The 23365-nt window shown below is 38.2% G+C and overlaps 1 protein-coding gene across 2 annotated transcripts in view; it reads left to right on the top strand.

The window, feature by feature from the left end:
* LOC132151922 (transforming growth factor beta receptor type 3-like) overlaps positions 1 to 23365 on the top strand; it is a 120144-nt gene that overhangs the window by 44658 nt on the left and 52121 nt on the right. The window lies entirely within an intron of this gene.

The raw sequence follows: 23365 nt of genomic DNA, 5'->3' as shown, positions 1-23365 counted from the left end.
GCAGGGTCCAGTCTTCAGTGTCACATAATCCTTCTTAAATCATTTTAATATGCTTATTTAGGGCACAAGAAACTATTTCATTTTAATCAATGTTGGAAATGGTTGTGCTGCTTAATATTTTGTGGAAAAAAAGTTAATCTCTTTTTGTTTTTTACCTAAATTTGCTAAATTCATAATGTATAGTTCAGTGATCTTAAACCTTTAAAAATGAACTCTATTTTTTAGACTGTCACCTTTAGTCAAACAAGATTTGGTTCTCTTTACCAGATTCAATGTAGTTACAGTATAATTTGTATTTGATTGGAAACAAGAATTTTAAATAGTCTTTAATTTGTCGCTTTAATTTATTCAGAATTTCCATGCAGCCTTAAACACAGACCAGCAGAATGCAGAATGTTGTCGGACAAAAAGGGTGCTGTGAACCCCGTCTGTGCACTATTTTAGATTGTTCAAATAGCAATTTCACTGTTGTGAAACCTTAAGCCACTAAAACCCGGAAACAAAGAGTTGTATAAATGGCTGCTTGGCATAGCTGTTTCTTGCGATTTTAACTTGCAATGATGAAGTGGCTTTAAACATACTTTAATTTCTAACTTGGCTGGAGCCTGTCCTCCAACAAAAAACGACCATATAGGTCGTTTGTGCAAGCACCTTATTACGACCTATATTTACGTTTTAAAGTTAAGCGCCCTCTAGCGGGCGTAAAAATAATGACAGTATAGCGTTGCGTCTGTCGTCATGAAATGACGTATAACGTCATTACCAATCAAAACGCACGTTTATTTAAATGCAATGTGTGGAGTTTTTACACCGATCTCACAGTAATTCGTACATATTTTACTAGGTGGCTTATTTGTTCGAATGACCACACCTAACCCCACCCCTAAACCTAACCCTCACAGAAATCATGCTAAATTATTATTTATTGAGCATATACATTTTCGTGCACATCCGTTCCCTGGGATCGAACCCATGATAGCATGATTACCTATCAATGTATAGCGCAATAATCTACCAACTGAGCTACACGAGACGCAAATCAGAGCACACATAAAAGAGTACAAAACATTAATATGAAAACGACATTGTAGTATACGCTCTGATGGGTCGTATTTCAGGGATTTGGACAAACGACCTATACGGGCGTATTGGTTGGAGGACAGGTTGCTTGGCTGAGGTGACGATGAGTTGGCTGGGTTGTTGAGCTGTTAGTTCTCTTGTTAGCTGGTCAGGGTGTTGTAGAAACACAATTCTGGAAGGACTATTTGGCCGAGAGCAGTGCAGACTCAGATGTGTGTTGCATTATCATTTCTGTAATTAGTCTTTTCTTCAAGTACATGCACAAAAATACACTCTGGTTTCAGAAAATAATGAGATAAGATACTGATATGAACTTTTTTTACCCAAGTTGTACTTTATTCTAGTCTCTTTAGTAACCAGTGAATATGGAAAGAAAATATGTACTTGGAAAAAGATTGGCCTTCAAGTTTTCAGCCCTCACATGTCCCAAGAAAAACATCATTGGGCCTCAGGAAAGTTGAGGTAAGTTTTGGAGCCTCTGTCTGGGCTTTTGTGAGCAAAAAGGGAGTTCGAAAGATGGAGTGAGAAGGGCCAAAAGAAGAAAGAAAAACAGAAAGAGTGCAAATGGGTGCAGTTTTCGGGCACTATCAGCCACGCGGATCGAGAAAGGCTCTTACTCCTTTTTGAACTCCCTCTGGCTTGGACTCACAGCTCTATTGAAATACAATATCAGTCCCTGCCGACACAGACAATGATGGCTTTAAACCGCCTTGCTTTCACTGTCGTGTGTTTTTTGCATCAGGGAGCAAGTATCACTCAACTGGGTCGGCGCAAACAAAAAGCTCTCTTCTTCGCCCCTGCCAGGGTTCAAAGCCCTCTCAGATTTTACTCTGTGGTGCTCCATTAGACTGGCGCTCCTATCCATACCACATACTGTGTGCCCTCATGCATTGTAATCAGGATCGCTGTGAGTAGTTGTTGTTCCCTCCACCCTGACAGACAGGAAGCAGAAGAAAAGTGTACTGGCCAAAGCACAGGAGCGGAGTGCTGTAAACATCCGTGCCAGAGAGATCAGATTGTTGTTGGTGGCTTCAGTATGTGAAACAAAAGCCTGAGGAATGTTATCTGACATATCTCAGAAGTGTAAGCAACATGGCGAGAGAGAGAGAGAGAGAGAGAGAGAAAGAGAGAGAAAGAGAGAAAAATAGCTTTTTTTGTTTGCAAGTTGTCAATCCCAAAGTCATTTGCAAACAAAAGATTTATGTTTGATAAACTTAAATGCTTTTTATAGGCAAAATTCACTCTATTTATCAGCCAGCTGCTTGAAATTCACTACAGTCCACAAGCTCAATTTGTGTCTCAAAGAAGTCATTCAGTTGTTATTTTTATGTATCTAGTGTTTAAAATTAAGACTTATCAAACACCAAGTGCAATGAAGAGGAAATAACATAAAACTAATAGCCAGTAATTTTATTGTGAGCTACTTTAACGTTTATCTCAAGAACTCCATGCGGTGATGCACACTGTATTTGTAATATTCATCAAATTAAGCCACTAAAAAGAGAATAAGAGGAGCAAAATCAGGTCCTTAGACTGGCTCATTACTGTTTATCTACTATAATGTATTTACTATGTAAAAAAATTGTTTATTTTGTATTTATTAATTTTTTTTGTAATTGGTTTAGGTGGTCTCATAGTACGGAGCCCTGCACATGACATGCAAGAAAAAATAAATAAATAGTGCGCACGATTTACTAATTCGTTCCCTCAATTTACTGAAACGTGTACACGATTACTATTGCGTTCCCTCGATTTACTATTATATTCGCTCGATTTGCTAAATCATGTGCACGATTTAGCAAATCGATGGAACGAATTAGTAAATCGTGCGCACAATTTATAAATCGAGTGAACGCTATAGTAATCATGTGCATGTTTAAGTACATTGAGGGAACGAATTAGTAAATCGTGCTCACAATTTAGCCTTATATTTTTTCCAGTGTGTCATGTGCGGGGCTCCGTACTCATAGCATGGAAAAGTCACTTAAGTCTAGTCACTTTTTTGTAGCTTAACAATTATGTAATTAAAAAAAAAAAAATTTTTTGAAAGGAATTAATAATTTTATTCAGCAAGGATGCATTCATTTAATCAACGGTAAAGACATTGCTATATAAAATTGTATTTGAAATATATTATGTTTTTGATTAGCAAAGCAGTTATTTTAAATTACAGTAATATTTCACAATATTACAGTTTTGATCAAATAAATTAAGCCTTGGTCAGCATAAGACACTTCTTTCAATGTCTTGGTTTGATAACATGACTCTTTACACAAGCACCATTAGTCACTGGTCATGCTTTTGGATCCTGTCCTCTAAAGTAAATGTGCTTCATCAGGACTTGGCAATGGCCTGAAACCATGTGCTGGTGATGTGTGAAAATCAACATGTCTCAACTAGCCAGCAGGATTCCAGCAGCCTATGGCTGAAAGTGAATCAGAGCTCTGGCATTGATAAATGAGACATGTCATTTTCTGCTATGCTATAATGCCATTGACCTTTTGTTTTTCTTAGGAAATGGCTAAATAGCTCAATTCCCTATGATGCCATTGTTGTGGGTTTGTATCAGTATCTTGGTAACAGATTTTTTTTACTATTTGCACATATCTGGCTAACAATTGAATAGTGGCCAAGACTATGTTTTCTCAGCACATTCCTGACCCTTGTTGGAGTCCTGACAACAGAATATCTTGGTTAGTTTTTCATATGCAAATTTATTATACATATTTTTCTTAATATAGTCGAAGAAAGAGTAGAATATGTATAACACGAATAATACAAAGCAAAAGTCGTTAGCTTGCCAAGCACAAATGCTAACAAAATAACATTACAAGTTTCCATGTAGTTCCATTATGTGTAGTTCTACACAGAATTGCAAAAATAAAAGACAGTTTAACCTAAATGTATGAAGAAATTGCTTACTTGAAGTTATTTCTGTACAAACTGGAGAAGGTATTTTAACATCCAAAAAATGACACACTTTGCCTTTAAAAAGTGCAGCAAACTTAAGTTTGCGCTTCATGGCACTGTGCATATGAGTGAATTTTAAGCTACCTCTTAAGCCTTATATGAGGTTTTGTCTACACACAGGAAGATAAGACTGTTCCTTTCACTGCATTCCAAACAGATATTTCAAAGACAGCTCCAGATAGTCTGCACAATGATAGGAAGGGAAGATTATGGTTGCACTGAACAAAAGAATCATGACAGCTCTTGATGTACACACATCCGACCTAGGGATCCTTACTATCTAAGGGACTAAGGCCCGGTTTCATAGACGGGGCTTAGCCTAAACCAGGATTAGGCCATAGTTCAATTAGGACATTTAAGTAATTTTTATAAACATTCCTTCGAAAAAAGTATTACTGGTGTGCATCTTAAGACAAAATAAAGGCACTGACATGTTTTAAGATCAGTCGGTGCAAGTTTCTTTTCGATAAAACAGCTCAGATTTACATTTTAGTCTAGGACTAGGCTTAAGCCTTGTCTGTGAAACCGGGGGTATAGATCAGAATATAATCTCACACGCACATTTGGAAACTGCAGGAGCAGGATGTTAATGCACTTGCACAAATTCGGATGTTCATCTTTAGCTGTGTGCTATAATATACACTGTAGGGGTGTCCCCGACTAAGGATTTTCATAGTCGAATCGGAATTTTCGAATCTTGCTGATATTCGACTCATATGTTTGGGGCAGGGCAAAATACATTAACAAGAGTCAAGTCAGACATTCGACTAACATAATTACTGATGTTAACACACAGGGAAAATGTGTAATGAACACCTTGCAGATATAAATGGGGTAAATAATGTTTTATGTTTTGATGAACAGATAGCTAACACTTAACGTTGGCGAAACCATAACAATTTTATTTTATTTTTTTACAATAGTGCTCTCATTATAACGTTAGCCTAAAACGTTTGCAGACAGTTATGTTCTGCATTTCTGTTTTGAGCTGCTCACACTGAAGATGACCAGTAGAGTGACACATTTGATAGCAAGTTTTTAATCAGTGGGATTCAACTCATAATTTCATATAGAATACGCTTCGTTATTTATAAAACATAACGTTAATATTAAGACTTATAGGCTATTTGCAAAAAGGGCCCGAATGCACATGAACATATCTGCGGAGCTCTGAATGCGAACTCCTTTTGTGGACGCGTTCTTCATGAAACAATGTGCAGAAACACTGCAGCTAAACTCCAAAAATTCATAGCATTTTAGTATAACTGTAACAAGGAGTCAGAGGCGTTTGGATCCAAATATTTATTAAGAGAATGGTCATACAGGCAGAAATCAGGAACGGCGTCAGGTATGTTAGGGATATCCAGAATCATAAACGGTAATGAGCAGAGGTCAGGGCAGGCAGCAGAGAATCAGAGTCAGTTTAAACAATCCAAGATCATACACAGGAAGAACAAACACTAGGAAAAACGCTCGGAAATGTCAGACAGGCAAAACAAGACTTCGCAATGTGGCTGTGTGTGAGTGCTGCTTATATGTGTGTGTAAATGAGGTGCAGGTGTGGCAAGGAGATTAGCTGATGAATGACGTGCAGGTGTGGCAAGGTGATAGTGATGCAGAGGCTCATGGGAGATGTAGTTTGGGTGTGGTGCGTAGTACTACAATGAAGCGATTGACACAAAACCAAACGCATCTTATATCAGGTAAATAATATATCCACAATATGTATACACTGGCTGAAATGTTTTGAAATCACTTGTACCCTACCTGTTCGAAAAAATCCAGTATCTGCCTGTGTCAGTTTGAGTCTTGTTAAAGTTTTAAATCCCTGCCGCCAAGATGCTCCTCTGTCGGTCACGGATTATGGAAAGTGAAACATAAATCTATAGGGGTGGTTGGATTTATTCACGCACTTTAAAATATTAATTTGAAGCTTCTCTCTTTTCAGATTCTTACAGCTTTATCATAATATGCTGTATATTAACTTATTGGGATAAAACCGGTAGCTCTATAAAAAAAAAAAGACATTTGAGCTCCCCATATAGTCAAAATGGCATAGCAGCCCGTGAATATTCGACTGTTAGATTAGTAGTCGAGTCAGGCTCCTCGAATCAAAGCATCGATTCGTCGACTATTCAGGGTCACCCCTAGTACACTGCAATTTTTTTTTACAATTCTGTATTTTTCATTTTGTTAAGTAACAAATATGTAAAACAAAAAAACATTATAAAGCAGCACACATTTGCTTATTTAATAATACTTTCTTTCAGAAAATACATCTTGTTTAAGGAATCACAATAATTGTGCATGCAGATATTCCCAATTTTTATATTTAGATTACCTTTGCTTTTATCTAACGGTATCTTAAAAACATTGTTATCATAATATAATATCATGTTAGCGTTTCATAATTTATAAAGCTGAAATAAAGGTTAAAGGGCATATTGCAGGTTAGAGACCCCAGTGAGTCGATGTATAGAAAAATAATGTAGGAACTAGTTTATTTACACTCTCAAATAACCACAGATACAATTATGAGCCTGCTATGCAGCCAAGAGAGCAGGGTCAGGCCAGGATTACCCCCAATTTCCACCAGATGCGTAACGGCTGCGTTACGGCTCCGGCACGGCGGCAGAGTCAATAGGTTTCCATTAAAGTCAATGAGTGTATTTCCACTGAATGCGTTACAGCTGCGTTCCGACTCCGGCGATCCGCAGCCCTCCGGAGCAGATACGCAGAGCTTCTATTTTTGCCGGATGCCGGAGCGCTCCGCAGCACTACAGGGCAGAGTACGCAGGACAGGAAGTCGAGTGACAAAACAGAACAGCCAGAAACAAAGTAAAAGATCCGTTTAATTTTCAAAATAAAATACACCGTGCTCATATTTCCCTACACTACACATTGAAAACATCATAATGGGCGGAGACAGGCTTGTTGAAGTTTTAACCCCGTTGACACGATGGATGAAGAAATGAAAAGAGAAAAGAAAAGAGTTCTATCCTATACTCCTTCGGATGGAAAACTGTTCCTGGTTTGGTAGTTCTGTATAGAAACTACATATCGCGCGATCACACCAGAATTTGCGAGATTACATGGGGCATCGTGACGTCAGCTGTCAGTCATGACCGCAGCCATTCCGCAACAAATACGGACCTGGTGGGTATTGACGGACGACGGAACACGGAGCTGTCACGCAGCGGAGCCGTTCCGCAGCCGTTCCGCATCTGGTGGAAATTGGGGGTAGACAAAACAGTGGTCAGAGTAGACAGATTGAGTTGTGCTGTGAGAAGAACAGAGCAGATCTTGGTGAGAGACTGATATTAGCTTACAGATATTCACACGTTAGCTAACGATATATAATCAGGCAATAGCAAAGCTAGCATTAGTCATCTATGAGTGTTGATACTTACCAATAACAGAAACTAATAAGTGTTGATCAGGCATGTCACACTCGTTAATATCCGACACTAACGTTACGTGATATAGCGGTTTCTCATCACCGCAGGAGAGAGAGAGTGAGAGGGAGATAAACACATTTTTGATTCATTATGTGCTTGTGTGGGAAAAGCAAAGCTTCTGAGGAAAGTTAGTGCTGCAGGGAGTTACATACTAGGCCTTAATGGAGAATGTGACCCCCCTACACTTGATGTGCACTGTCTGACTCAGGCTTTGAGGCTTGCTGTCTGAACACGTATGTGAACATGTGAACACGCCTATATGAACTTTAGACAGGAGCATGGACCTCTCCAGGACAGCAGACATGAGACCTTTAGGGCAGAGATAAATTATTACTCTGAGCTAAATACTTGTATGTATAAATAAATTAAAGATTTGAATATAAAAACAATCTGGATAACAATTTATAAACTTCACATCTCATTATTTAATTAATTATGTTTACTGATTTGGAAGTTAGCAAAAAAAAAAAAAAAAAAGACTTACGGTGAACAGTTGACGTTTTCGTGGTCCTGCATCTCTGACAGATCTGTGATTATCACGTCTCCCGCCGGCGGACGAGCCACAGGCGGACAGGGACCCGATGAAGGTACTGCGTGCACCGAAGGAACCGCAGCAGTCACGAATCGAGTCTAACTCTCTTCGATATCCCATGTTGATCTGCAGCATATTGCCGGGATGATAACCCTTCAGTGTAAAGTGATTGCTACACAATACTGCATTTTTCAAAGTCGATGTCCCGACAGTAGTAACAGTTCTATAGAACCTTGTATGATGATTTTCAGTCAGTTGGAATTTTAATCTGTGATATCCAATTTAATTGCTAGGACATGTGCAACAACATCTTGTTTTAAGGATGATTATGATTGAAGACAAACATATTATGACATTTTTTTTTCACTGTAGCCGTTTCCAAAGTGACCTTTGTGGTCGGATGTTTCCATTAAAAACCATGACTCCAGTTACTGGTCTCGAATTCAGCTTGTGTGGCTCAGAAACCAGTAAACATTAATGTCCCAAAGGTCCGTAGTGTCATTCTAATGGTGCAATTCTAAGAAGGCACTCATTCACTTAATATATTCTTTTCACCCTGGTCAAAGTTCAAGTTTTTGTCAATTGTGGTCCTCTGCAAGATAAAAAAAAAGGTATAGTCTTGCTAATCACACAGAATGCTGAGTCCGGGCAATTTTTCATTCCTGTGGGACTCCAGACTTTAGAAGTGTTCTAATGTCATGCAAGACTATTCGTCCTTGACACGTTTTTGCGGCAGAGAGCGCCACATTTCTTATGGTTTACATATGAACCCCTCTGGACTATTTGTTTTGGACTGCTTCCAGATGTTCTCCATTTCTCTGTGGGGACATGTGCTTGGCGTCTACAGTATTCGTTGGCTTGCTTCACTGTGCTAATGAAGGAGTGCTGGGTTACCCGGCACGCCAAAACTTTCCTCACCAGTTATATTTAAGAGATTTAATGTATTGGCGAAACTGGACTCTGTCCTGACACCTAGCTCAGTGTCTCTCAGGCCTTGTTCACCTGTGTGGTCCCTGGCTGGGTGGTAGGAGGACAGATGAATCTGTCCGTGACTCCTTGGCGTGAACAGAGGATGTTTGGAAGGGACTGAGGCCGGTTTGTGGGGTCACGGATGTGGGAGAGAGAGTTTGGCCTTATTTTTTTTCTCCACTTAAATGGAGAAAGATTAGCACCCAAGGACATCTGGCTGAATCATATTGAGCCTTGACATTAACAACAACCTAACTAGGGCACTGGCACAGATGTGGCCTTTTGGATTCACGCACCCACATTTAAATGCACAACCAGACTGCCTTCTCTCTTTTTTCACAGATAAACACACACACACACACACAACGTCCAAATCCAGCATGGAGACTGTGGCAGGGTCGTGTTTCATGTGCCCAGGCGCCACCGGCCTTCAACAACAGATGGATCAGATCCTCCAAGACATAAACAATTCAGCCAAGCCCTGATTTACTGCTCCCAAACACAATGTTGAAAACCTAGAGGTGGGATAGGGTTACTGACCATCCCGGTTCTGCCAACTAGCGGGACCTGTCCATAAATGTGCTATGAACCATTATAGGATGTGCTCTGCTTTGCAAAGATAATTAACTGAACTGATAACTGATGAAGACTGAAACACATGGTAAGAGTCATATTTTATTTGTTTAATGATCAGCAATGTTTTGCTTAACTCTACACATCCATTACAGTGGTCTGTAATGTGTAATTTGACGAGGGAGATGTTCCAGGCCAGATTGTTAGCTCTTTTACAAAACTTATTGAGTTGATATAGTGATCAATACATAAAGAAATAAATATTTGTATTACTGAAATATTTGTATTGATTCTGTTTGGTATTAAATGAAATCTTTTTTTTTCTATTTAGAAACAGCATTCTGAATTTTAAAAGATAATATATAATAAATATAATAAATATAAAAAATGTAAAAAAGCTTAATTTATTCAAGTATTCATATTTATTAAAAATTGTTTTACTCACAGCTTCTACCAGATAAAATATTATTATATATATATATATATTATTATTTTTATATTTTATTTTTTTTCACTAAGCTTGTTGCAGTGCCTTCTCTAATACCAGAAACATCTGCCTTCGAATTTAGATTTGATTTTAGCTAAAGAAATATTTTCAGAGGCAGGATAATTAAAATGCTTTCGTACATCCTTTTGTGCCATCAACGCACCTATGAAGCATTAAAATGCTGTCTCTGTGGGCAGCTCATTAGAGTTTTGGCATGTCTACCTCTATTAGAAGGTAATATAAATAATTAACAGCAAGTGATACTGTGATAAACCACAACTTACTTGTGTAATTATGGATTCTTTGTCTATTTTTATATTTGTGCCTCTGAGTTCAGAGACTGGGCAAACACGCACTCTGTCTTTCTCGCATGCTCATGTTAGAAGTATCGGTATCACTTGCCCTTCATATTGTGTGAAATTTACAAGCTGTTAGTCATGCAGCCTCTTGGAATGTAAGTCAGGGCATAGAGATCATAAATTAATCTCGTTTTGTGTGAAGTGTTTTGTTTTGGAATGGGTCTTGGATGCTTGTTTACAGAGTCAGCATGAATGCAGCTGGTCCGTCAGCAATTACGGCAAGGGTAGTCTCCAAAGGCTCCAGATCCTTCCCGTCCCCTCGCATGCTCAACCCTGTCAGATAGAGGTGGATACATTTGCTCTGAATTGTGAGCAAGTCTTTTTGCGTCATGTTCAAAACTCAAGTACATAGTAATTGTACTTTATTGCTGTGCTTAAGTATTATTTTGGGGAGTTTGTACTTCATCCAATTACTGTTGCAACTAAGTGCTTGAAGTTTTAATTACACTGTAATTTACAGTAAATAGTAACTTCACACTGTAATTTACAGTCAATGTAATAAAAAAGGCAGCTGCAGTTGCCAAAACTTTACTGTAAAAATATGAAAAAAATATCTTAGGTCTTAAGGGACTGAAGTCAAATTTGTAATAACTAAACAAATTAACATAAAATGTAAGATAAAACCCAAATGAACATAAGTTATAGCAATAACTAAAAAGAAATGCTTGTGCAAAATACCATCAAATATAAAGTTCCATGCTAGGAGTTCATTTCACATTTTATTACAGTGTAAATTATATATTTTTCTACTATTGTATAATTTAATTTCAGTCCAAATGTAAAAGTTTGTGCTGCACATTTTAGCACAGCTTGCTTGTAGTTACAATGTAATACTGGACAGCGCAAAACTTTTTGGAAGGGGTTAGCACTTTTGCTTCAGATATGTTGAGCCCTGGTGCTCCTATGGGTGATGCAGGTTTGAGTCCTGCCTGCGACATATCCAATCCCATTTCTTCTCATTCCCAAATATGTTCCTGTGGCTTTGTGATGCTATCTGTAAAACAGGTAGGAGTTTCTTTATTTCTTATTAAAACCTGAAGTTTATGCTTGACAAATGAAAAGATTCTACAGAAAACTTGCAACCTGTGTGTAAGTGCTGCTTATTTCAGATGCAAAGAGGATGTTTAATACTAAAGTTTAATTCTCTCCCTGTTTTTTTCTGGAGAATAGTTGCGTACAATTAAATGACGTCTGTTTTGGCACAAAAACCTTGACTAAATCTAAAAAAGGATGTCAGGGAAAAAATAAAAAGATGAAAAAGTATGTTATGAATAATTGTTTATTGGACTAACACATAGAAATACATTAACACTCAGACTGCAGCTGCAAGGGGTCAGTGCTGCCCTCTTATTCACACTGAACTAACATCCTTGTGTAAAATCCTTCCCAAGCACTGCCTCCCTCCTTCTGCTCCCCTCACACATACACACATTTCCATTTTATTGCGCAAATCAGAAGGAACGGTTTCCTGTCCCTCTCTCTCTTCCCAGTGCCAGTGTGTTGTACAGTGTTACAGCAGACGGCTCAGGCTGTGTTTTCCTCTCAATAACAGAGAGACATGCACAGCTGCATTTTGCTCTGTAACAGCCATGGCACTGGTTCAGACTGCACTGCAGCGCTGGCTAATTAAGTGAAACTGAACACCTAGTAGTGACTGTGCATAATGCTTTTACTTTCTCATCACTCTCGCTGGAAATATAGCTACTTCCTTTCTCTTTAGTGACTTTATACATATATACTGTAGACACATGTGACACACGTGTACACACACACACACACACACACACATATATGCAGGGATATGGAGGTTTTGAGTCCTGTCCACGTATATTTTTGTGCCTCTAGGCTATATAACGGTCCAAAGAGGCTAAAGTGTAAAAATAACTCTAGAGACCCCAGGAAAGTGTCTGACCAACTCAGTTCTTTCCTGTGTTGAAGTATTTCCTATTGAAACAGGAAGTCGTAATGACATATCAAAGGCCTTGTGCTTTTTTTAACCAGCCAATAGCTTTCAGTTTACGTCAATTCATCAAAATTCTGCAGTGATCAACATATTTGGAAGCTTTTAATTGAATAATTTCTCCCAGTTAGTGGTAAGTGTCTTTTTTTTACAGATGTATTTTTTATTGGTTTTATTATTAATTTTATTAATTTATTATTTGTTAGTTGACTAAGTGTCAGAAGATTTCAGATTATGCTATAAAATAAATAATGTTATTGCAGCAATGTTGTGTATGTATTCATGTTTAAGTGAAATTGCATTGCCCTGTGGCCATATACAAATGTATTAAATTGACCCATTATGTTACTTTTTAATGGTCAAAGCCGAATGAAAAACAAAAAACAAAAACATTGATATTGATATTTTCCTGCAAATATAAATATTGCTTTTTAAACGTTTATACCCTTTTTTTTTGCGATTTTAAGTGTCAGTTTTAACTAGCAAATAGCTACCTTAAAATATAACAGATATGAAATAAAATTTCATGGGGTCTTTATAGTGGAATGCTTCAGTTACAACACATTGGCTTTTCTGAGAATATAGGTTGGGATGACGTTAGACGATGCAGTGGAATGTACTTTTGGCAGAGAAGTAAGATCCTGACTCATTAAGGAGTCTTGCTTCTGAGCTTTTGATAAAGAGCCAGGTTTGTGGCCATACCTGCAGCCCTGTACATCAAGACAAATTTTCTTTTGCTGCGAGAGCTGAGAAATAAGAGATATTTCAGTGGATCTCAGTGTCCTTATCCAATGAGTTCAGGGAGGCGGGCTGTCTCCACTTCAAACACAATTGCACTGAAAGCCTTTCTACAGACAGCTAACCAGCCCAGTCAGAGAAGCCCTTTCAAGCCTGAAATCTGCTCCCTCCATCACTGCCACCTCCACAAAGGCCTGGCTCGAAGGTGGTAGTCTGATACTTCTGAGGCAGAGAATGGCTCTGTTTTGACATAGGATGCTTGGCCAGTAATCCTTTAGTTCCAGGTTAACTCTCTCGCCTTCATCTCAATGAACAAAACTGCAATGATCTCATCAGTCTCCGCAGTGACCTATGGATCAAAGTGCCAGAACCCTTCTCTCTGCCTGCAAACCTCTCGAAGAGAGGGGAAACAAAGCCTTCATTCTGTGGTAGTAGATGTGACAAGGCCAGTAAGTAGTGGGGACAAGAGTGTGTGTTCTGGAGAGGAACTCTGCAGTCCGATAAGAGAAGAATTTCTGTATGGCACATTTACACCAGATTAGATGCACTACTCAGAATGTGAATAAATATACCAGCTGAAGGAAATTGGAGCAGTGGTTCCCAGCTGGATGTACTTCAGGAAGCAGATTTGGTTGCAAATTTAACCTGTACACAGGTCTGTAGCCAGCTATGAGGTCCGGAACCTCTGTAAATTTTTCATGTTCGAAATTAAAATTTGTTCTCTGATTGACTAATTTCATGCTAAACTCCTCATATAAATTTCTGCATGTATAATGCAGAATGTTTAGCGTCTGTGGTATGAAAATAACTCTTTGGAGAGTTGTGAGCGAGAGCGCGAGACGCAGCCTCCGTGTTGCCAGATCAAGCTATTAGAAGCATTTTTTGACTTGTTTTCCCACTAAACTTGACAATTTAGAAAGTTTATAAAGTAGGAAGTTGGGGATTAGGATTAGCGATAACTTTATTTTATCTAATTTCCAAAATATTTTAAATAATTTCGGTTTATTTTATTTATTTATAGGTTTTTGTTTATTTTAAAAGCAATATCTGGCAACATTGCATCACTGGCATTAGTCTAATACCCAATACTTTATTTTCAACTTTTTGATTATTTACTTCATTTTCATTGAAAATGAATGCTTTTCTTATTGAATTTGAAAAGGGAGAAAGCAGCCATTACTCCAGTCTTCAGTGTCAAATTGATTCTTCCTTTAGAAAACAAATATACAGACTCCAAACGTTTGAATGGACACTGTATGTGTTAATGAGGGAATGTCATGCAAACTGCATGATGGGGTTTTCAGTGGCTGATGGTATTAGCAGGATGGTGGATGACCATACCATTCAATGATAGCAAATTAAATGTGCACAAACACGCTGAAATGAAAAGAAACATTATCTTAAACTCCATTTATTCACAAACAAATTGAACCACTTGACCCACCAGTTTCAAACTTGGTTAAACAAAGAAAGCTAGTGAGGGCAAAAAAGCCAAAATATTGATAGAGTCAAAAAAGATAAGAGCTTAAATGATTGTGCAGATGAATACATATCAGTAATGCAAACATTTAGACAAAGATGGACTTGAGTTATCTGAAGTTATATTAACATGGTAACAGGTGAAATCCTGTGGTACATCTGCTGTTAGTTGTGATCTAATCTCTGTAAACCAGAATCAGAATATTTTGGCATCCGGTACAGTGCAGAGCCCCTGGGAGTTATCCAGCGTTTACAGGGTGTGGCATTTCCCTTGACAAAACTGGCTGTGTCATAAAAATAACCACGCTCTATCTTTTAACAAACAAGCGTAATTTTCTCTTAGCAACATGAGAGCAAACAGCAGATAGCCCGTGTCTCTTATCCCTCTCAGAGAGTGTGATTCGCTGAAAATAAACAAAGCCAAGCCAGTTTAATCTAACTCTCAGGCCATCTTTGTCTAATCAATTTAGCGAAAGTTAAACATCAAACGCCAGCTCTTGGCCACAGCTCAGCATGAGGCAGAGCGGATGATTGTTTTATCAGTTGGGATTCTTAGAGAGACTGGAGCCTCGCAAACCCAAACATGAAATTTTGACGGGGTGAAGGGGACAGTGACAACACTGCCACCTCCAGCCTGAGAATCAGTTCTAACAATTGACATTTGATCTGAAGCTAGTCTCCATTATTTAATCATCATTTGAATTATTAAAAAAAATATTTATATGTTATGTTTTGTGCATTTTTTCTGTTAATATTTTAAAGATGTGAATGGTTTTACTTTAAATGCATCTATAAATATTTAAAATAGCATATATTTATTTGAGGAGCACTCATTGTATACTATATATATATATATATATATATATATATATATAGTATACAATGAGTGCTCCTCAAATAAATGTATGCTATTTTAAATATTCAGTCCCCCCGCCTAAATTTAGCATATTTAGTGAATGGTTAAACTGGATTGCAGGAATAAAGTGAATATGATTTGGGTTTTTGTTCTGAAATTTTTTTTAATTCGCGAGGCAAAAAAGTGCATGTTCATCAGAAAGTGGAACGTGTGACTGTGGTGTTCTGTAATGAGGTCAAGCATGTGTTTATGCCACTGTCAGATAACACACATCAGCAGGCTTAGGGCTATCAGATTTATCATCCAGACTTGCCGCAAAATTTATAAAAGTACACACAAAAGTGTGATGGCTATCGGTAGGCCATGTGCTTTGATGTGACTGCACAGAGAGCTGATGAGGTAGATATATGTGTGTTTGTGCGCTCAGACGCAGGGAGATCGACATTACAGTGAGAGCTCACAGCTCACAGATCACTGAGCAGTGCTGATAACTGAACTCAACAGATGGATCTGACCCCCAATCTTTACCTCATTTATTGTCTTTCAGCCATCCAGAAAGAACCAAGATGCAGTCAAACAACACACACACAGATTAGCATTTAGAACAGTGCCAAACATTCACATAGCTCTACATTGTTTCGAGTGCGGTCATACGGAGTCGTAGGAAAGATCATTCACAGACACATGGCAGTGATTTTATCAAATTTACAAGAAAATCTCTTGACAGCACAAATCTCTGCTTCGCTAAGCAAAGTTAACATTGTGTTTCTCTGACACTGTGACAGAGAATGTGTAAACACTGCATTATTTCCAGAAAAAAACATAAAACTTAAAAAGAGTTGTTTTCGAGATCTAATGTCTTTCTTTTTGCATTTAGTTAAATCTGCCTTTGTGTATCTGTGCAGTTAAATATGAAAGACTGTTATCCATCTCATATGCAGTGATATACAGTTTTAAATAATAAAGTTGCAGTTGTGAGAAATGATGTCACAATTGAGATATAGTATACAAAAAAAGGGACAAAGTACAAATTTGGTAGTACAAATAAAGGCACAGTTTTTGACCATTTTTGCTTTTGCTGACAGTGCAACATCACAGATAGTTTAAGATATAAAGTGAGGAAAAAGTCAGTAAATAATGTCACAACTGAATGTGACAAACAAAACCAGAGATTTTCTGAGAGTCGCAATTAAAGAAAACAAAAATGCAACTGCAAGAAATAAATTCACTTTTTCTTCTTTACTGTGAACACCAATACAATACACTTCCATAGTTAAAATAACATTTAAAACAAATTCTACTTGGACTATGGCTAAGATTGTCACAGTGCCACAATTTTAGTAGTTGTTATCAATGGCAATGAAATTTCTATTATCACTAGCGATTTTGAAAATGAAAATGCTAACTCATCCTTTAAGTGGTTAAGCAATCCTTTTTCAAATGGGTTCCACTCATATTCAGATAGTTGTTACTTGATACTACCCATTTTTTGACATCCTAAAAATGGACAAGTCATCCAACCACCATCTTTGTCTGTTTCCTCATTTTCCCTTGTACGATTCCATATCATCTGCCTATCGTTCTCCTAAATAAACTCCCTGTTTCCCAACCATCTGCTCCCGTTCCCCAAATCTTCACATGGCCCAAGGGAACACTGTAACTGTTATATTTTGCTTATCTTGCATTATTTGGCATCTAATAAGAGGATGTTTTAGTGAACTGATATTTTGGGAGTCACATAATGAGGTCTATCAATAATGTCAACACTCATTCCTTTTGACAGGGAATTGCTGTCAGCAGTGAAAGAGAGAGATATACAGTACATAGAGAGTTGACAGAGTTGATTTATTAGTGCTTTACACGAGAATGCAAGAATTATGATGGTTTCACAGACAGATAGACAGGAACAGCTCATTCTCCACACAGGAACTGCGGTGTCTTGCTGACATTGTTTGTTCTCACTGAGGTTGAGTTGTTGATTTGAATGGTAGGTTGCTGGTGTGTTAAATGACATGGTGTGATCGGTTTCCCATCACCCCCTGCAGTAATGCAAGCCTCTGTGCTGGGTTTGTATGGGGACGTGCAGCTGTCTCCTTTCAGAGTCTGTAGTTTCTTTGTAACTCAATCAGGCCGGACGGCCCCCGCAACACCATCATACAGCGGTTAGTGCAGCGGCCTGTGAAATCAGGTCCAGACTCACACTCTGGGCTTCACACTGGTCATGCCTTTCTTTTTATATTTCAAAACGTGATCATCTCAACCACTCCGCTCTTCGGATGCCTGCCTTTGCTCAGTTTAACAACTGTCTGCAATTCAGCAGCAGTTCCATTAGTGACACTGAGATTGAAGGAGACTCCAGCTTTAATACGTTTTCCACTGCAATGGTTGCTGATGTCGTAGCTAGTTGGTTGGATTTTGAGATGAGGGTGTTGCATTCAAAAATAGAGGCAAATTAATGCAAGGAAGAGGTTAAGCAGACTGAATGAGAGGATTCCAATCCACGTAGAATGAAACATGGATGAATCCTTATTACAATGATAATAACATTTAGATAATTATTCACAGGGTGAATTTTTATTTCATGCCATCTTTAATGCAAGAAATTTATTCCCGCAGCTTTGTGCCATCAAGGAATATTAAAATTAAACTAATTTAATTACTCTACTTTAGGTTCATTTAATGCCGGTTTAAGAACCACTTTTTTCAGTGGCACTATTTCAGTGGAAAGGAGATGTGTTTACAGTGACATTAATCATCAGTTCACCTTCTGTATATGAGGTATAGAAGGATGAACTAATTTCTCTATGAGCGTGTGTGGTTTTGAATTGGTTCTTTTGTAAACCATGTTGTATTGTTCAGTTTAGAGCATGCATTACAGATGCATTACAGCATCGCAGATGGTGTTTCACAGAACCTGTGTGATGTGGGACTAATCAACACTCCCAATTCCCAGCACTGCCAGTGTGTGATGGGGAGTATGTGAGCTCACCCTGAAGAGCTGGGTTTTTAGCTCATGCCTAGCCAAGGTAATTTGCTTCTCACCTTGCCGCAGTTTTGGAATGGCGGGATGACTGTGTTTGTGCCTTCTCTAAATGACAATTTTTTTGGGGAAATGTTTCTGTCTGATTCTGAAATTCCATGATTTTTACAACCAGGAGAGGTTGTGCTTTAGTCCCTCTCCTTATAACTCTCTACACGATACGATATTATCCCGATACTTGTGTCACGATACAGTATTATTGCGATTTTAAATATAATGCGATATTCTGTGATATATTGTGATTTATTATCTTTCTCCAATTTCTAATTATGTCCCCAAAGGAAAACTTTACCAGCATCTTTTTTAATGAAAAAAGAAAATCAATTGGTTTAACTCACTTAAATTCTATTGCTGCAGTGCAAAATGGGATTTTCAAGCAGACAAACTAACCGACACTTTCATGAAAAGCTGTCATAAATGTTGTATGCACCTGGCAAACTCAATTTTTTATTACGGTCTAATCTAGTCCACCTTAATTAAATGTAAACAGGTATGCACTGCTGTGCTACTACAGGTATTTTGAACAATGCAACTTGAACTTTTACAAAAAAAAGTTTTGCAGTCTAGGGCTGTATGATTAATCAAAATTAAATCGCAAAGGTGATAAATTGCGATTAGAAGCTGCAATTGTTAAGCGTATCTTTCAGAGAAGCATGGATCTGTGATCAGTAGTAAATCGGCCAGAGGGCGCTCTTGTGCTAAAACTGCAAATATGACCCGAAGACTGCAGATGAATAAACAGAGGATTTAACTGCTTTCATTGATTCAGCGTGACTAATAAAAAGACGACTACAACTAAAGTTTATCTGAGTTCTCCTTATTATAATTTTTATTATAATAAATTATGTAATAATGTAATGCTAATCAACATAGTCTTTATTACTGCTTAGAATACTATGAAATGCATGCCTTATTTTGTGTGAGAAGCCACATTATCTTACAGAAGGATTTATTTAAAACACTCGACTGCTGTTAATATAGTGAGTTTGGAGAAAAAAACATGCTATTAAATGTGGCGCTTTTCAATAAAGCACGTGATTCCAGATGGAACTGAATTTACTAAACAAGCTTACTGACAAGCTACGCAAATAACTTTCATTATTGCAGACCGATATCTTTGATTTCATTAGAGCACGATTATATTGTCTGCGATTATGAATGCAATTTTGCGTAGCTTGTCAGTGAGCTACGGCTCTGTATAGTTAATGCTGCTCCATCTGAAAGCATGTGATAGAGATTTACTACTCATCACAGAACCGACTTTACTGACAAGATGCCTCGACACTTGCATTCAGTTAATCGTCCAGACCCTTCAGCAATTGGGGCATTTAAAATTAAATTACTGTTAAATTTAAAATAAATAAAACATAGTTTTACATTCGATTTAAGTGTGGACGGGACTTTCCGCGATGACGCCATCTTTATTTCACTAACTTACTGCATGTAGAAGGTGACCCAGCTGACCCCACTAGAAAAAAATGAACACCACCATCTAGTGGGCTGTAAATAAATTGATTTTATTATTTTACCAAAAAGTATAATAAAAGCTTGATACTTGGTGTCCATGTATCAATACAGAATTACTGCAGAAAATAACGCAATACTTTGTTGTATCGATTTTTCCCCCCACCCCTAATAGTTCACCCATAAATGAAAATTAACTCACCCTTCTGTTATTCCAAACCTGTAAGACTTCCATTCATCTTCAAAACACAAGCGGAGATTTTATATTGAAAGCCCAACTGTACTTACTTGACACATGAGAACAAACCTCATTGGTTTGTGCATGAGACAAACATGTTTCATTGTTCAATTACCATGTGCTCTAGGGATATGTGATAAAGGGATATGCCTAAATTAAATCTATTCATTATATAGCATATCATGTTTCTTAAGAAGAATTGGATTAAACCATCTGAATCATATGGTTATTCAGCAAATTGATTGATTTATCAGTTTATTTTTTTCCTCTCTAGTCAAAATCATTCCATGCAGATTTGATTTGTTTGTGGATGTCTGCTCAGATTGATCCAGAGGAGAGGGTGGTAGATATTAGATGCTTATTGAAAATTTTCCACTGAGTACAGACATTAGGAAGGCAAGTGAATGGAAAAAAAATCCAGTGGAGGAAGAAGCGAGGGTCTCTTACTTGTGCGTCTGAGTTCGCTCTGTGTCTGCCAGACCCTGTGTGATAAGCACTCTATAATATCTTTCATTCTCTGCTCTCCAAAGGCTCTGCTGTTATGATTATGATTATTGCCACACTTTTATCGTGCTCATTGCTTAACACTCTTATTTGCTCCAGCATCCTCCCACATCTGCGGGGGAGCCGCTTATTACGTAGCTCCGGGACTCTGATTTCCATCCACCAACACATCTGCTTCCTCTAAAGCAGACATCTTGAAATGGCAAAGTTCATGGCTGTTTTATCTCATTTGGTTTTGATGGACTAAGTACGAACTGAGCTTGTCCCAAATGGCACCCTCAGCCCTAACAAAGAGGTTTAGTTAGGGTGAACTGCAGCAGAATAGGCCCTATTTAGCACCTTTTAACTATAAGATAAGAATGTGAAAGCCTGTGATCTTGAAGATCGATACACAGAAGTGAACACCACAAGTGTGCACATCCATATCTAGTGGTCCATTTGAGACTTCCTTTCTTTTTGCATGCAGATGATTTTCCTTTGTAACCCCTTAGACGTAATCAGTAAACTACAGCAAATTACTTTGTAAATTACTGAATCAATTCCACAATTTGGCAACATAATTTCACAATGGGCGTATTGAGGACACATTGAGACTGCATAGGGGGCTCTGTTGATCTGAGCTGTTGAACCATGAGATTTTTGAACCGTGAGAAAAGTGTGACAGTGATCTGTGATCTTGTGGACAGTATTGTTGCACGGTGCACCGATACTTCAAAAGTATCGCGATTCTCGGAAATTAAAAACGTCACAATTCCTAAATTTATTAGTATCGATACTTCAAAGAACGACTGCGTTCCAGATTTGTAAAAGACGTATTTCATGTTGGTGTGTGAAACGCACGCTTCCAGTGCCTCCCTATGGACGTCTGTGTTTTTCTCCTCACGCAAGCAGCAAAAAAGTATAGTCGAACATTCGAATATTCGTTCTGCTCTAATTATTCGATAAATAAAAATGATATTCGAATTTCGCAAAAAAAAAAAAAAAAAAAAAAAAGTTCACAATAAAACCTAATTTGGTCACTTTCTGTGATTCTCCACGGCATATTTGAAAGTTTATGCAAGCAAAAAATAATTAATGAATGATTAAGGGGCCATTCACATATCGTGCCTAATAAGGCGTGGGAAAGGCTATGCGTGCCGCTTTCTCCTTCTTTCCAAAGCGCTCGGGCAGAAGCGCTCCTGAGGCGACGCGTTCTCTCCATGAAGACGCGGAAATTTCAGCAAAGGATAAATGGATTTGCAGCACAAAAAAAATCGCTTTCAGTAGCTCTGCTACTAAATTTATTTCAAAATGGCAATCCATATACAGCTATGATCAGCTGTTCCTTCATCTTGGCTGAGCTTTCAATGTTGTTAAGGGAAAGGATGAAGCTAAATGTTTAGTTCTTGTCACATGACCTGCGGTGCGCTTGCGGCATTCTGAAAGTTGAGATGTTTTTAACTCGATGCTGTTCGGACGCGCCTGGAAAAAACGGGACCGCGTCGCACCGCGTGCGCATCGCGACCGCGTGCGCATCGCGACCGCGCCGCTTCCATTATGAGCGCGCATACCGCGCGCCTACATTGGAAATAACGCGATATGTGAACACCCCCTAAAAAAACTGCGGTCTTCTAGTACTTCAAATATGCCGTGGAGAATCACAGAAAGTGATCCAAGAACATTGTTGCAGCATCTCTCAAGCAACGAATAAACACCGCTAACTTGGAGAATGCAGTGAAAACTCCTCTTCTCGCGTCTGCCCTAGACCCTCGGCACAAACATCTCAGGTTTCTCGATGAAAACTTTTTGGAACATTATCAGAACATTTTCCTTGATGCGAGTGGTGCGGATGCAGTCGCCACGATGAAGATGCAACTTCTCATTGAAGATGCAACCACTCATTGGAAAAGGCTGAGCCAGTTCTCCAGCGATGATTACAGAGAGTCCAGCCGAGACGAGTGGGAACAGTTCTTGCTGGAGCCATGTATTCCACCAGATGAGGATCCCATTCAGTGGTGAAACGAAAACACGAAGCGCTTCACAAAACTTATTCGCTTAGCACACCGTTATTTGTGAGTCCCGCCAATGTCTGTGCCGTCAGAGCACGTTTTCTCCGCGGTCGGCCTTATTGTTAACAGACTATAGGAGCCGACTTTCCCCCGATCATGTTTACATGCCCGTTTTTCTTAACAAGAACATTTGAAACAATAGAAAAAAAAGCAAAAAAGATTTGCTGACAGTTTAAAAGTTAAGTGTAAGCTACATTCTGTACAATAGCCTAATTGCTGCAGGCTGCTTTACGTTTTTTCTTTGTTCACTTTTTGCTTTTAATCTGTACTTTTGTTTGTTTGCACGCATTGTTAAAGGTTTTCAGCTACAAAACACGATGTGTAATGTTCAAGCTTATTGTAAGCTTGTTCAAAATGACGAAAACAAATGTTGCTGAAAAATAACGTCTGACTTATTAAACTTAATTTAAATAAACGAATATTCGAATATTAGTTTTTTGTGAGCTCAAATATTCGAATGTGATATTTGTGGAAAACGCCCATCCCTAGGCAGCATTAGTGGCTTTACTAAACCGATTTGGCTTTACCAAAATGTTTGCATAATCGCATTAAATAGTTTAAATAAGTTGTTCAGATAAACAAAGCACAATGTTTTCTTGCATAATTAAAA

This window comes from Carassius carassius, chromosome 10, assembly GCF_963082965.1.
Source record: "Carassius carassius chromosome 10, fCarCar2.1, whole genome shotgun sequence".
NCBI classification, from domain to species: domain Eukaryota; kingdom Metazoa; phylum Chordata; class Actinopteri; order Cypriniformes; family Cyprinidae; genus Carassius; species Carassius carassius.
The sequence above is the reverse complement of the archived record's forward strand: the minus strand, read 5'-3'. Positions and strand labels throughout refer to the sequence as shown.